The sequence below is a fragment of the Mycteria americana genome, chromosome 3 (assembly GCF_035582795.1).
Source record: "Mycteria americana isolate JAX WOST 10 ecotype Jacksonville Zoo and Gardens chromosome 3, USCA_MyAme_1.0, whole genome shotgun sequence".
NCBI lineage: Eukaryota > Metazoa > Chordata > Aves > Ciconiiformes > Ciconiidae > Mycteria > Mycteria americana.
Window position 1 is genome coordinate 104,623,562 of NC_134367.1, and position 13,082 is coordinate 104,636,643.

The 13,082-nt window shown below is 43.2% G+C and overlaps 1 protein-coding gene across 2 annotated transcripts in view; it reads left to right on the plus strand.

The window, feature by feature from the left end:
- PROX1 (prospero homeobox 1) overlaps positions 1-13,082 on the plus strand; it is a 44,896-nt gene that overhangs the window by 21,819 nt on the left and 9,995 nt on the right. The gene's annotated exons all lie outside the window — the stretch shown is intronic.

Consider the following 13,082-nt stretch of genomic DNA (forward strand, 5'->3'; position numbering starts at 1 on the left):
GGCACCGATCTTTGTTTCTGTGTGTGTGTGAGTCGCTCCGTGGTCCTGGCTGCCTTTAAAATAATGTACCTTTTTGTTGTGGCCGTGACCGGTGGAATCTGGGCATTCCACATCCCTCAATGACGCTAATTAATCTTTTTAGTCCTGGTAGCTGGAGACTTACGCCTCACTAGGACTTGACGAGAGATAAAAGTTTTCACTTTTTTTGATAAGTTTCTTAGTTTCGACTTTTTGAAGTTTCCTTTAGGAGGGACAGTAGTGAAAGAAGTCACCTCACAGCTCTTCTAAAGCTCCGTAATTGTGTGATCAAACACTTGCAATTACCTTCCTCTGCTTTCCTTCATTTGATTTATAGAACTAAAATGCATTTGCTTTGTCAAGCTGCAGGATAAAATGACTACTCGAAGTAAATGCGCTCTGTTTTCTGCTGTAACGGGTTTGTGGCTTTGATTAAGATTCCTGTTTACAGGCCAGCCTGGTAGCTCAGCAGACTATTGTTATCATTAACATGCTGACCCTCGGCGATACCACGGGAGAGTGTTTCTCCCTGCTGAGGATGGCAGTTTGCATTGTTCAGGTAGTCAGATGTAATGATGCATTTGAACAGGGTGTGCGTGAGGGGGAGGCTCGAGTAACCCCATCTCTTGGTGAAGTGGAGTGGGAAGGCGATGGTGGTACTAATTATTAATATTTTTTTTTTGTCTGCACCTTTCACTGGGGGTCAAGTTGCATAATGAGCCCCTCCTGTAGCAAAAGTGACATTTGTCGGCATAAGGAGGGTAGTTTCCTGCCTAAAATCCTTCCGAGGGATTTTTAGCAGTGCTCGTTTTCACAGCACGTAAGTTCAGATGATGCAAAAAAGTCTCTGAGCAAAGACTTTCTCGGCTCTCTCAGCTCCTTCCCCCTCTTCTGGGCACACAGAGTTTTCTGGGAGAATGGTTGCATGGAAGGGGCAGATGAAGAACGAGGGGGGAAGAGGATGTTCCTCGAGGGGTTTGCCATTCCTTGCAGCTGATGACAACATCCAGGCTTCGTGTTTGGTGTGCCGTGCCCCCCCAGGCCCTCCTGAGGGCTGTGGCCCTGCTAGGTACTCACCCATGCACAAGACAGGAGACTCCCTCCCCGGGAGGTAGGTCTACCTGTATGCCTATAATAGCTAAACACAGGAAAAGGAAAGGAAATACATAAGGAGAGAAGTGTGACTAACTTTTTTCTGTCAAAATGTGCTTAAATTCCCTCAAGCTTTTTTTCTTCTTAACGCAACTTTTTCCTGTTTGCAGAATGTAGGTTGAAATGTTCTTTGCCCTCAAAAGTTCTCATATCCTTGATGATTTCAGGCACTTAATTACTCCTCTTCAAAACGTTCGTTGCAGTGTTAATGTAAATGGATTACTTCAGTGAAGAATTGTGGGGAGCATATAGGTGTTTTCAGGTAGATAAGAAAATATAAATCTCGTATGTTTAGTGCTGCTGGTGACTGCAGTCTCCTCCTCTCGGCCAAGGGGTCTAGTAGCTGGTAGGAAAGGAGCCCCTGGCTTTTTTTCCCCCATCATGGAGGGAAAGAGATATTATAAATGGCAATGATTTGCAGATTCTTTCACTCAGTCTTTCTTGTGTTATCTAGTATAATGAGAGTTTTCTAGAGGTTTAAATCTTGGGTTTGCACTGAAGATCCAGCAGTTATGAGATCGTGAAACTGCACAGCGCAGTTTTTAATGTAGCCAGTGTAACTTTTCCTGATAAATGCCTGGCCCTTCCCCCACAAGCTGCAAAGCAAAAATGACAAGTACTGTAATGTTGAAATTGGATCCAAAAGGATTTAGCAAACTGAGCTTTTGCCATATTTAGCATCATCAAAGTTCCTTCCTCTCATACTTCAATGATGCTTTGCTGATCTTCTGATTAGTCTGATACGCTGTTTTTCTTAAATCACCTACACTACTATTCCTAACCCCTCTCCCTTTATCTCTTCTTGGGTGAAATTCATGCATATACTTTATTACTCCTAAATTGACTATTAGGAAAAAATGATAAAGCTAAAATGTGCATTTGGTCCATATCAGGCTGTGCCATTGATTTGCTCAGGAATCTGTGATACTGTGTTCCTTTCCCTGCGCGTTGCTACTGACAGCTTGTAGCAAAGTCAAATAAGCTGTTTAACAAACCACATGTCCTATCGTTTTTAGCTTTGCCATTGTACCCTTGTGGCTGTGAGCCAGAGACAGATACAATGCCTCCTCCGGTGCGATGCAACTTTGCCTGTGTTTTGTGTGCACACGTGTGTGTATGTGTGTAGCCAGTTCCACATTTCTCTCTCGCAGTAGGGTTAGCTGGAGAAACCTGTGCTGAGCTGCCCAGAGCAATTTGCAACTAAGTTTTGAAAGGGGGGGGGAACCCACTATTTTTTTTGTGGAAGGTGAAGATGCTTCTTTGCTCTGGGGCCGTTCTTCCAGGGAGGGAGAAGGTGGGTTGTCTTGGTGAATGAAAGCCGCAAATGTCAGTGTCCCAGCACAAATGCTGAAGTTGGTCAGAAAGAGAAGACAGCTTGCTGTGCCACTTGATATCTGTCTCATCTGTGGTGTTGCCATAGGCTTTTGAATGCCAGCTGCAATAATTAAAGTCAGGTATTGTTGCTATGCATTAAAAGAAAAAAAAAAATTAAAATCCCAAATAATTTCGTAACTCTCTTTCAAAATCCATCCTATCACAGATCATGAGAGCTCACACTTGTGACTGTGGCAGGATGATTTCAAACAAGAGGGACACTCTGTGATTTAAAATAAAAATATGGTTAAAAACCATAAATAAGATCTTTTTTCCCTATTTATGTACTTACAACAAGCAAAAGAAATTGGCCTGAGGACAATACCTGGTTTTTAACCTTGCTTTGGCTTCCACTCCTCCTCCATCATCCTTGTTCCCTGGCACTTTTTTGTAGTTACCGTTGTTCTCCGTGTATTAACGTCTCTCTGCACGATGCCCGTTCCTTTTCCTTGTGGGCATTTAACGACTCAGTCTTAGTTCTGAAGTCTCAGGGTCTCTCTGTGCTAGTGATTTCACTCTGTGCCCTCCTGCCTACTCCTTACACTCGCCACGCTCCTCTGCGTAGCGAGCGAATGAGCACCAAAGCAAGCCCCCGCACACGCCATCTTTCTGAGCTCAGCCTGCCTGCTGCTTCACGGGAACTCGCCCGATTTTGCAGACGTAGTTATTGAGATTGATCACAATAGTGAAACGTCTGCCAAGCTGCGTTATTTGCACAAATACACTGTATGCAGTTTTGGTACAGTGGGGCTTGATGTGATGATTGCCTCTTTTCATAGCGCTAGTTATGGCACGTGTCGTCGTTTCGAAGGGGGAGAAAACCATTTTTAAGAAGTTTGCTCTGCTTTTGGCAGGGGAAAACCGTACTAGTGGGAAAAACCTAATTAAGACCAGTTGTACTCAAGTCTTAGCAGAATGTTTAACTTACGGCACTCTGAGTTAGTCCCATAAAAATCAATGAGATTATGTAAAACAATTCAAATAACACCACCTATAAAATCTAAGTAATAACCCAGTCACGTAAGCGGCCTACGAACCCTTGAGAGGAGTGCTGGCTGCCAAAATTTTCAGAAGTGATGATGGTTTTAGGCCAGTTCCATTTTGGGATGCTCAACTGGAGATCTATTAATGAGAGCCACTTTGTCAGGAGGTCCTCAACAGTCCATTCCCTGAAAATGAAGTGTGCCCAGCACTGCATCCAAAAATTAAGACATCCTAAATTGTCGAAAATTCTGGCCACTCATGTGCTTATTTTAGGAACCTGTATTCTTCCCTAGTTTCATCTGCAGGATTCATCTTGACCTGAATTGGTGTTCATCAAAAGGAGAATTAATCAGCCTTCGAACCTGATTCCTATTTAAACTAAGGCCACTTACGAGTGGTTTTGCGATACACAGGCACTGTAAAGTACAATTTATAACCACCCTAATACTGCTTTACACAACTGGAGCAGTGCAAAGCGGCCTCAAGAGAAGTGAAAATCAAGTCCGTATCTTGCTAACTTCCATCTCAGAGATTGCTCTTTCCATGCAAACTGCTCTGCCCTGGCAGCCTCTGCACTTCTGGTGGTACCAGCAGTGGGCACAGCTTAACGGGACAGTTGTTTGTTTCAGTATTAAACTCCTCGCATTTTTTCCCTCAGCTGTATACGTCCTCCTTCAAGGGCTTTATTGTTGTAGCATTTCACCATCGTTCTCAGCATTCTTAAAGACAAAGTCGGAAGGCTGCTGTCTGGTGATCTGCAGCAAGGAGAGTAAAGCTGCTTTGGCAATTTGAGAAAAGCAAACGTAACTGTCCTGATTCCTCTGAAGAAAAACTGAAACATAGGTGTCTAGGTGGAACTTCTTTTTCACCTAAAAATCTTGGTTTCAGGAAATGTAATTGATGCCCTCAGACCTTTTTCTTTTGGTTTTGTTTTGTTTTTTTTTTTAATGTTGAAGAGGCTCTCTTGTGAAACACCAGAGCTTTCCTTGAAACCGCACAGGAAATGAAGCCCGTTTTTAATCAAGTAACAAAATCCACGGCTTGCAATAGAAGGTCCGTGCATTGCATGTATCAGTTAATGCTTATTAATCAGTTTTTGCAGTTAGTTGAACTGCAGATTGTAGTTGGAAGCTATTAGGGAGAGAATCACGAGAGGAATCCTGTTGCAGGACTACACTCGCTTTTTCTGTTTGTGTCCTTTGGATTCAAGGTGTTTGTATAATGAAGTTGGCACGTTGATATATGATCTATTTTTTAACGTCATTACAATTTTAGTTCCCTCTGCCTTTTTGTCATTGGGTTACATTTAAGCACAGCAAGATCAACTTTAAACTTCCTTACTCAACAGCTTTATTAGTTATAACGTACCGTGACCTTTCTCAACATTCTTAAAGAAAAAGATACAGCGTAATGTCACTTTACTTTGCTTATTGTTCTTTGTTGTGGTGAACAAAGCATTTTCTACAGTGGCTATAGCACATAATTATACAGCTTTCAATAGCGGTGTCTTGGCACATATCAAAGTTCAGAAGAGCCTTTAGAAAAAAAAAGATGTTTTGTGGCAGCCTAGGGAGGGTCTCATCTTTCCTTCAGAAAATAGTTCAAGGCTCTTCTGTCAAGCTTCCCTACTTAGAGCTTTTTCTCCTCCTGCTTCATAAAGTTTAAAGGGGATTCAGTGGAGTTCTATGATCTATTTCCTTTGAAAGATTGTTCCTTTGCACAGAGAAGTCCTTTGACTTCAAGAGTTCACAGATTCATGTCTTTAGGTATCATATGTCTGACCTTATCAGTTACTCTATTTAATGTAGGAGAAAAAGTCTCAACTCTTTGTGTTTGTCTGTTTTGCCTCTGTGAAATGATTTGGTGAAAAGACCATCCTTTTTAACACACCACTGAGAGGCCGTTTCTGACTGTAACCTACCCTGTGGCTCTTCTAAAAAAAAAAAAAAAAAAATTGTCCTTGTGTTTTGTGTATGGATGATTTCACAGTGAGAATAGAATTATACAAGGACAGACACACATAAAAAAATCTTTTGCTCTTTTTTCCTAAATGATCTATTGGCTATTTTGGTGGCTGCTACTCTGGTTCCCCAACAGGCACAACCATTTAACAAACACAGAGATAGCGGCTGGAGTGCTGGGCCAGCAGTAGGTTTTCCCTTGCTTCGACCTACCCCAAAGGCCTTCATAATTAATTGTCCTTCAGAGATGAGGAAAGTTCAGAGACAGTGTGTGTAGCGATGTCTATTGTCTGACATTCAGTTCTCCTTCCCTCAGCTCTTTTTCTTCATTCCACAAAGGGTTATCAATAGGAGCAGGGAGCAAGCTCTCTTCTAACAGCTGCTGGTGGTGGCTGTAGCTTTCTGTGGAAGGTATCATTGTGTTCAGCCATCTATGGATTAAATGGCTGGAAAAGTTCTAACAACCCTTTCAAACGGGCGTGTTTATTTCATCTAGATTACACAGACCTATTTAGCTAATTAAAAACTTTCTCAGAACCCCTTCTCTCCTATTCAAGGGAAGAAAAAAAATTAAAACGCTGCTGTAATTATGAAGAACGGCTGCAATGAAACTTTGGTAAATAAATGAAAAATTCGATCTGTCAGCTTTGACCGAAACGCACCCAAATAAGCACAGGCTTGTTTGTTGAGTCGTTCTGTGGTTTTGTTTTGTGGTTTGTTTTTTTTTCTTAGAGGGAAGAAAGGTGCACAGTAGAAAAAGCATAAAAGAAAACACTGGTATAAGCTGTAACAGAAACAAACACTCGCCCAATTTAAAAAACTGCCACAGTTCATACTGTCTCTGCTCATAACATCAAAGTGCAAAGATGCCCGAGTTTGCTAAACAGATTATTAATATTGTTGTGCCTTCTGCGATTAATTTAGAATCCTCTGTGGCGTAATTATTAAACTTCATATACACCAGAACAAAATTATATACATGCTTCCTTGTTTCCCCTGATGATATGCTAAACAAAGATATGGTGTGGTTAGTAGATAGGCAAGAAGTACAGTCAAATTAGAGCTGTTTATTAACAATCGTTATGTTACTGCTCCAATTAATTGGGCGAAGCCAAAAAGGACAAATACAATCATTCTTCCACTGAAAAGTTTAACTAGCAAATTAGGGAGGTTTTAATAATTTTTTTTCATCTTAAAAAAAAAAAAAAAAAGAACTCCACTCCGGACCTTCACCTGCGTTCTTCATAAATACATCACTTTGCAATGAAAAGGAATAATCATATAAAACATTTTCTGGGCTCCACCTCACTTCCTTACTGTTAAGAAGGACCGCACAACAATCAAGATGAATTATTGTACTGATTAAGTTATTATGCCTGGCATTTTGAAACAGGTTTTCTGTATTTAAGAAGAAATTGCATACAAAGTAGACGCAGCTAATACAGTAATGCAAAAAAAGATCATAAAAAATTAAAGTTATTCTTATGAATCTTTCATTAGAAGCAATGAAAAGGGACACTGGTGAAGCCAAGTGCTTTGTTCTTCTGAGCTCCTCTTGTAGGGCCAGATCCTGCAAACAATTACGTACTTGAGCGTTCCTTCTGCGGGAGTCCTGTTGGCACCTTCAGCCTATCTCCTGCTCTTTCACAGTTTGCCCACTTAGGCCTGTGGATTACTACCAATGTTGTTCTACTTTATCAAACAGATGTTCCCTTTAAAAATTGACAAAAGTCCTGTAGAAAAATATACCACAAAATCACACAGCTGTATGGAGGCGAACACTTGCTTTTATGCAGGAAGAGCTGTTGTGAAATGATTTAAGGCTACTCAGAGCTTTTCAGATTACTCCCCACCGCAAATAACATGTTAAGTACTAAATTGCCCTAAGCGGTGTTTTATTACTGATCAATGAAATAGTCATCTTGTATTTTAGCGTGGAAAAATATTTTACTGGGATTTTTCCTGGTTTAGTTCATGGATAGCAGTAAACCAGAAAGCACAACCCCCCCCCCCAAAAAGCAAAACCCATCCTCGTTTGTTTCTAATTTTGCTTTGGGGGAATCCTAGGATTGTTCCAGCTGAATGGTGCAGGGTTTCTATGCCTGTGTGCATGTAGTGGTGGTGTGCTGTGTTTTGTTTTGGGGGTTTTGGTTTTTGTTTTTTTTTTCTTTTACAATTATTTACCGGTACTCATCCTTATTGCCCCATCCTCTTCTCAAACAAAACAGCCCCCTTCCAAAATACAAAAAAAAAAGAAACCCACAAAACCAAAACAAAACTTGGCAAACTCTTCCGACTCCTACTGCCATTTCATTTTGCATTCAACAAGGGGTAGTGGGAATTGAAATGTCAACTGGAGATCGAGAAAAGCACCAATTTATAGTGCGTTAGCCTTGCACAATTCAAGATTTCTTTTGCTAGCTGCACACATTATACCCAACATCTCGCCACTCTCTTGTGGCAGTTGTGAGGAATGGCTGTTCCTTCCCGTGTGTGTACTACAGGCCTCTAAAGACTCTTATTTATTCTCTCCCATGTCACCTTGTGTACAGTCTGGTCTGTGACACTGATGGTGATTATGTCATTATTTTGCTCTGGGGGCTTTGGCACATCTGCAGAGCTGATGCACATCTTCTTTGTTACGCTGGCATACGTCCCATATCGCAAATGCTTCATTAGCCTTACTGCCTGCCTCCTTGCCAGACAAGAATACCCAAATCCAAGCTTCTTTTTGCTCTGGTCTTTTGTGTCTGTGATGAGCCTTTATTCATCTTCCTAGTTCTTCCCTGTTTTCTATTTTTCTATGTAAAACTGATTTCCAGATGTCCATCGTTCTCCAAAAATCCATCAGAGATGAGGAGTGAGAAGCAAGGTGAATTTTAACCCATGTTGTCTCTCACTTGCATAAAGTCTTATCCCTTACAAGCTGAAATGCTTTTTCATTCATCCTGCATATAGAAAGGGTTCATTAGGCTAGGCAGTTCAATTTTAAGACTTGGTGTTTGCAAAAAAAAAAAAAAAAAAAGAGGAAAAAAAAGAAAAGGAAAAGAAACCAATTATTTCTCTTGCCATTTAATAAATCCTAGTTTTGGTAATGGGTAACATGCAAGTTGCACATGTTTCTTCCAGACTTTCTCAATTTCTTTTAGACGACATAGCTAAATTTCTCACTCAGAACTTCTGGAGAAGCCTCACTGTCCAGTGAAGGAGGAGGGTGTCCACGAGACCTGATCGGCTGAAATTTCTTATATTCTGTTTTAATGTGTCACATTAAAAGGACATAGAACATTTTGTACTGTGAAAATTGAGGAAAATGTTTGATCTTCTAAACTTTATCTAAGCTGTTCTATATAAATGTCATACCAGAGAGATGTGAAATAGTGGGTTAGCTTACTAGCTTTGTAAGATTTTTCCCTCCACATCCCACTCTCCCCATGCTTTTTCTCCATGACTCTGAACTAAATTCTGGGCTGGATTCTCAGTTTCTGGTGTAAATCAGCTCCAGCAATCATTGGAGCTAATTAATCTGTGCCAGCTGAAGAGCTGCCTTTTGTTGTGTTACTATACAGTCAAGTGTGTGAATATATGTTAAATGCTAATTGGAAAAAAGTTTCATTTGTTTATTTTAAAACTAAAAATTAAATGCAGACCTGGATTTGGAGTCGCAGAGCCATCATGTTTATGGATGTGGGGTGGAGGGGGGCGTTGTTTTTATTTTTGTAAGGCAGGCTTGCCAAAAGAGGAGGTCCCAGTGATACCGTCTCACAGTGAGGGGTCAGGGCTGTGTGACAGACTTTAACAGAAGTCTTACAGATAGGATTGCCCGTCCTATAGGACTTTGAATAGGTCACCTTCACGCAGAACACTGTTTGCTTGGTATCTTCAACGTGTTTTAAAATGGACGAGAGCCAGGCTCTCATAACATGAATTAGCAAACTGTCATAACTTTTGGAAACCATGGGAGAGGTATAGCAGCATCGTGACCCGCACTGGTTTCTGGCCCAGCTTTCTGGGGTCCTGCCCTTTCTCAAAGCAGGTGTCCCTCGGCTGAGAGAGCAGTGGCGTGCAGATTTGCTTGCGGAGAGGCCTTCCAACATTGGCGTGGAGCGCAACGGGGACGCTGTTTCCAAAGATACTTAAATCTGTAAAGGTGTAATACTGAGGCAGTGAGGAAGTAACAGCAGAATATTGCAGGGGTCCAGGAGGACTGTGTGTCCTTCACCTGCATGAGAGAGAGAGAACCTGGGAGGTGAAGTAGCCATGGTTCAGTATCCTATTGAAGTGACAATAATAACACAAGAAGTGAAGTTAAGAAATACTGTTCGGTCCAAGAGGGAAGGAGTCTTCAGGGTACTGGAGCACTTTCTGTAGTTACACAGAGCCCATCACCTGCAGTACTAGAGTATTGCCAGGTTTCATAATGCAGGGAAAGAGCCCGATGTCTTCCTGACGTGTGAGTGTGGGTGGGCGAGAGAGGCAGGGCCAGCCAGAAGGGCCAGCTGAAGATAATCAACATACTGGAGATGATTTCTCTCTGTAGATCTGGAAGGGGCAAGGTTCATCTTTGTTATCTGCAGAGGGGGAAGGTACGCAGCCGGGCTCTGCCTCGTTTGGTGTGCCACCGGAGGGACTCGGGAACTGCCCTCTGCAGGGGGGCGGTTTCAAGGCTCTGGTGGAAATGTGCCGTCAGAAGAAGCCGTGTCCAGGTGGTGGTCCAGAGCACTCAAAGATGTGGCCTTGAACTTGTTTCTGCAGTTAATGGAGAGGCTTTGTAGAGAGCAGCAGACCAGGGTGGCATGATATCTGTTGCTAAGCAGAAAGGCTGCTGCATTGATTGGGACTTAGAGGGAGAACAGTGGCAGAGGGAGAACAGACACGTAAATGCATTTAAAGCAGTTAAAAACTTCAGAAAGTTTTTAGAGGAGAGAGGGGAAACCAACGTTGCAAATAAAAGCCCTTTAACTGTCGAGTATCAATGTTCAGGGGGAAGCCGAAGTGGCTTATCTCATGCAATTGCGGAGAGGGCTGGCTCCATCAGACGAGGCCCAGCCTCGAGGTTATCTAATCCAGTGCCGTCTGGAGTCGCACCATTTCCTTCCGCAAGGGATAAAGAGGAGTCAAATGAGAGAGAGCTCAGTCCATTAGGATATAAGACTTTGCCTTCTGACTGCACAGGCTTGCGAGGCTCACCAGTCCCCAGCAGGTCCTGCACTGAAGCTTGTAACGGGGTGATTGCAGCCCAATTTGGCCAGCCTCATGGCTCAGGGTGGAATAGATGGAGCAGTTTATCCCATCACGATGGGCTCTGCCTGCCCAGAAGAGCGTGGTTACACTGGGAGGAGGTTCGTCAGAGTTAACTGGGGGGAGCCTGGGCTGGTGGAGCCGGCTTCATTCACAACAGCTCTCACCCATAACCATGCACAATTTCCTTCCCCTGCCCCTACCTTCAGCCATGGGAAGGAGGAAAAGAGGTACCCTGCTGCCAGAGGGCATGCTTACCACCTTCATGCCACCCCCAAAAGGACCCCTGGTAACTGCCTGTTTCCCTGCCAGACTGATTAAACACCACCTGCTCCCCATCCCTCTCCCCTACCTCCCTCCTCACTCCCCCCACCCCAACACACGTAAACCGAGGAGGGAGAGGACACAGTTGGAGCTTTTCAGGGCCAGGCACAGAATACAAAGGTGACTGCAATGCAGAGAGGTTGGAAGAGTGAGCAAGAGCAAGTAACACCAATTACAGATGTTTACTAGCTGCTACAACATTTTTGTATGTATAAGATGTACTCTAGATGTATAAGCCTTTAATTGTCACTTCTACTACAGTGTTAATGGTTCATCTACAGGGCCAAATTCTGCTGAACATAAAAAAATCCCCGCACACTACAAGCTCTGTGAACCACTTTTCCTCTATATCCATGGTCTAACCAGCAGTTTCTGCCTGCCCAGCTCTTTTATGCATGGAAATATGCCATGAGAGCAGAGGACTTACTGCTGGTGAGAGACATACCTGCTTATCACAGTCCAGGCTGTGCCTCCTGGTCCTTCTGAGTAACACATCACATTCCCATCTGGCTGATGTGTCCAGGAGAGTATGCAATAACCTCTCTGCTGTTCCCGCAGCACAGCCAGCGTTGGGTGGTCATCCCTGTACTCACTTTTCTGGACAGGTTTTTTGTGGGCGCCTGTATGCAGTACCTGCCAGAATTTGGCAGCAGGGTACGTAATATGCTACTTGGCATCGTACGCAGCCTCTTGTAGCAGATTGCGTTTCACCACAATGGTACTGAGTTAAAGTTAGACTATTCTTGTATGCGTGAGTTTTATTTCTCCTTCAGTTTTTGAATGAGACAGCTTCTGGGGTGTGACAGTAACCCCTCCTGTGATTCTTTCTTACATTTCCCAACACATACTAAACCCCCAACTATCATAAGCCGTAGGAGCCTTAGTGGTTTTTCCATTCTCTGGCAGTGCTACTGGCAATGCAGTAAGTTAAGGGCAATCAGAGTTTCCATTAGAAGCCTCTACATTTCATGCAGCTCTAATTCATCAGTAAGGCAGAAAAGGAAATTTGATAATCATCTCCCCAGTAAAATGCTATTGATGATTTTTGAGGATGGGGAAAGGGGAGAACTGAATTTCAAGGTGCAAAAAGTCTAAATAAATTGAAAATGGAAAGTCTTTTTGTTTTAGCCCGCTCTACTCTCAAAGCTTACCAAGTTTTGTGCTTAAAACTAGCATGTTAAGGCCGTTGTGTTTGCATGAGGGTAGGTTCGTTTCCATGATGGATAGGCTCATCCCCTGAACCACAGGCACAGCAGTCCCGGGACAGAGATCTTCCGGGGGTGCTGACGTGCGTGGGATGCCTCTTGCGTACTGTGAAATGGGAAGATGGGTCCAAAGAGGGAGGACCCCGGGAGGCAGAAGGGGAGTTTCAGCCTGAGCGAGCTGCAGAAGCGCTGTTGTGTGCGTCCAGCCGGGGCACGCAGCACCAACGGCGCTTGGTGCTCCAGCCCCGCAGGGAGCCCGCAGAGTACTTCCCAATCTTTATTTGTGGAAAAGCTTAATTGAAATGCAAGTGATTAAATCTAATGTATCACGCAGTATCCATTTTCACTGCACTACCACTTTCACTTCCCCGATATTATCAGACATCTCAGCAGCCCCACTGTCAGGTTTTTTTCCTTGTAAGAGCCGTGCCCATTCACTCTCCTCTTTGTGAGCTTGGCGGAGGAGATAACAGTAAGCCAGCAGTAGATTACTAGTGCCCCAAACTCTACTCAAGGGATAAGGGATCTCAGCTTCATTTCAAACAACCACTTTTAAAATACAGTCTTAAATCATTTGAGGGGCATGTGTTTTCCAGCTTTTTACAAAGAGTAAAAAAGCTACAGTGCAACACTAAATGCAGTAAGAAACCTCTGTTGTTTTCCTAATTCTTCTCTTTTGAGCCGGACTCGGGCTAATGCTTTTCTCTTCCCAAACGCCAGGCTCAGTGCTGCATTGTTAGTGCTGTCCCAAAAGAGTGGGCTTCTCTTTGTGTGCCACAGTGGGAGAGCAGACCATCCTGAACGGCCACCCAATTCCTTGTCC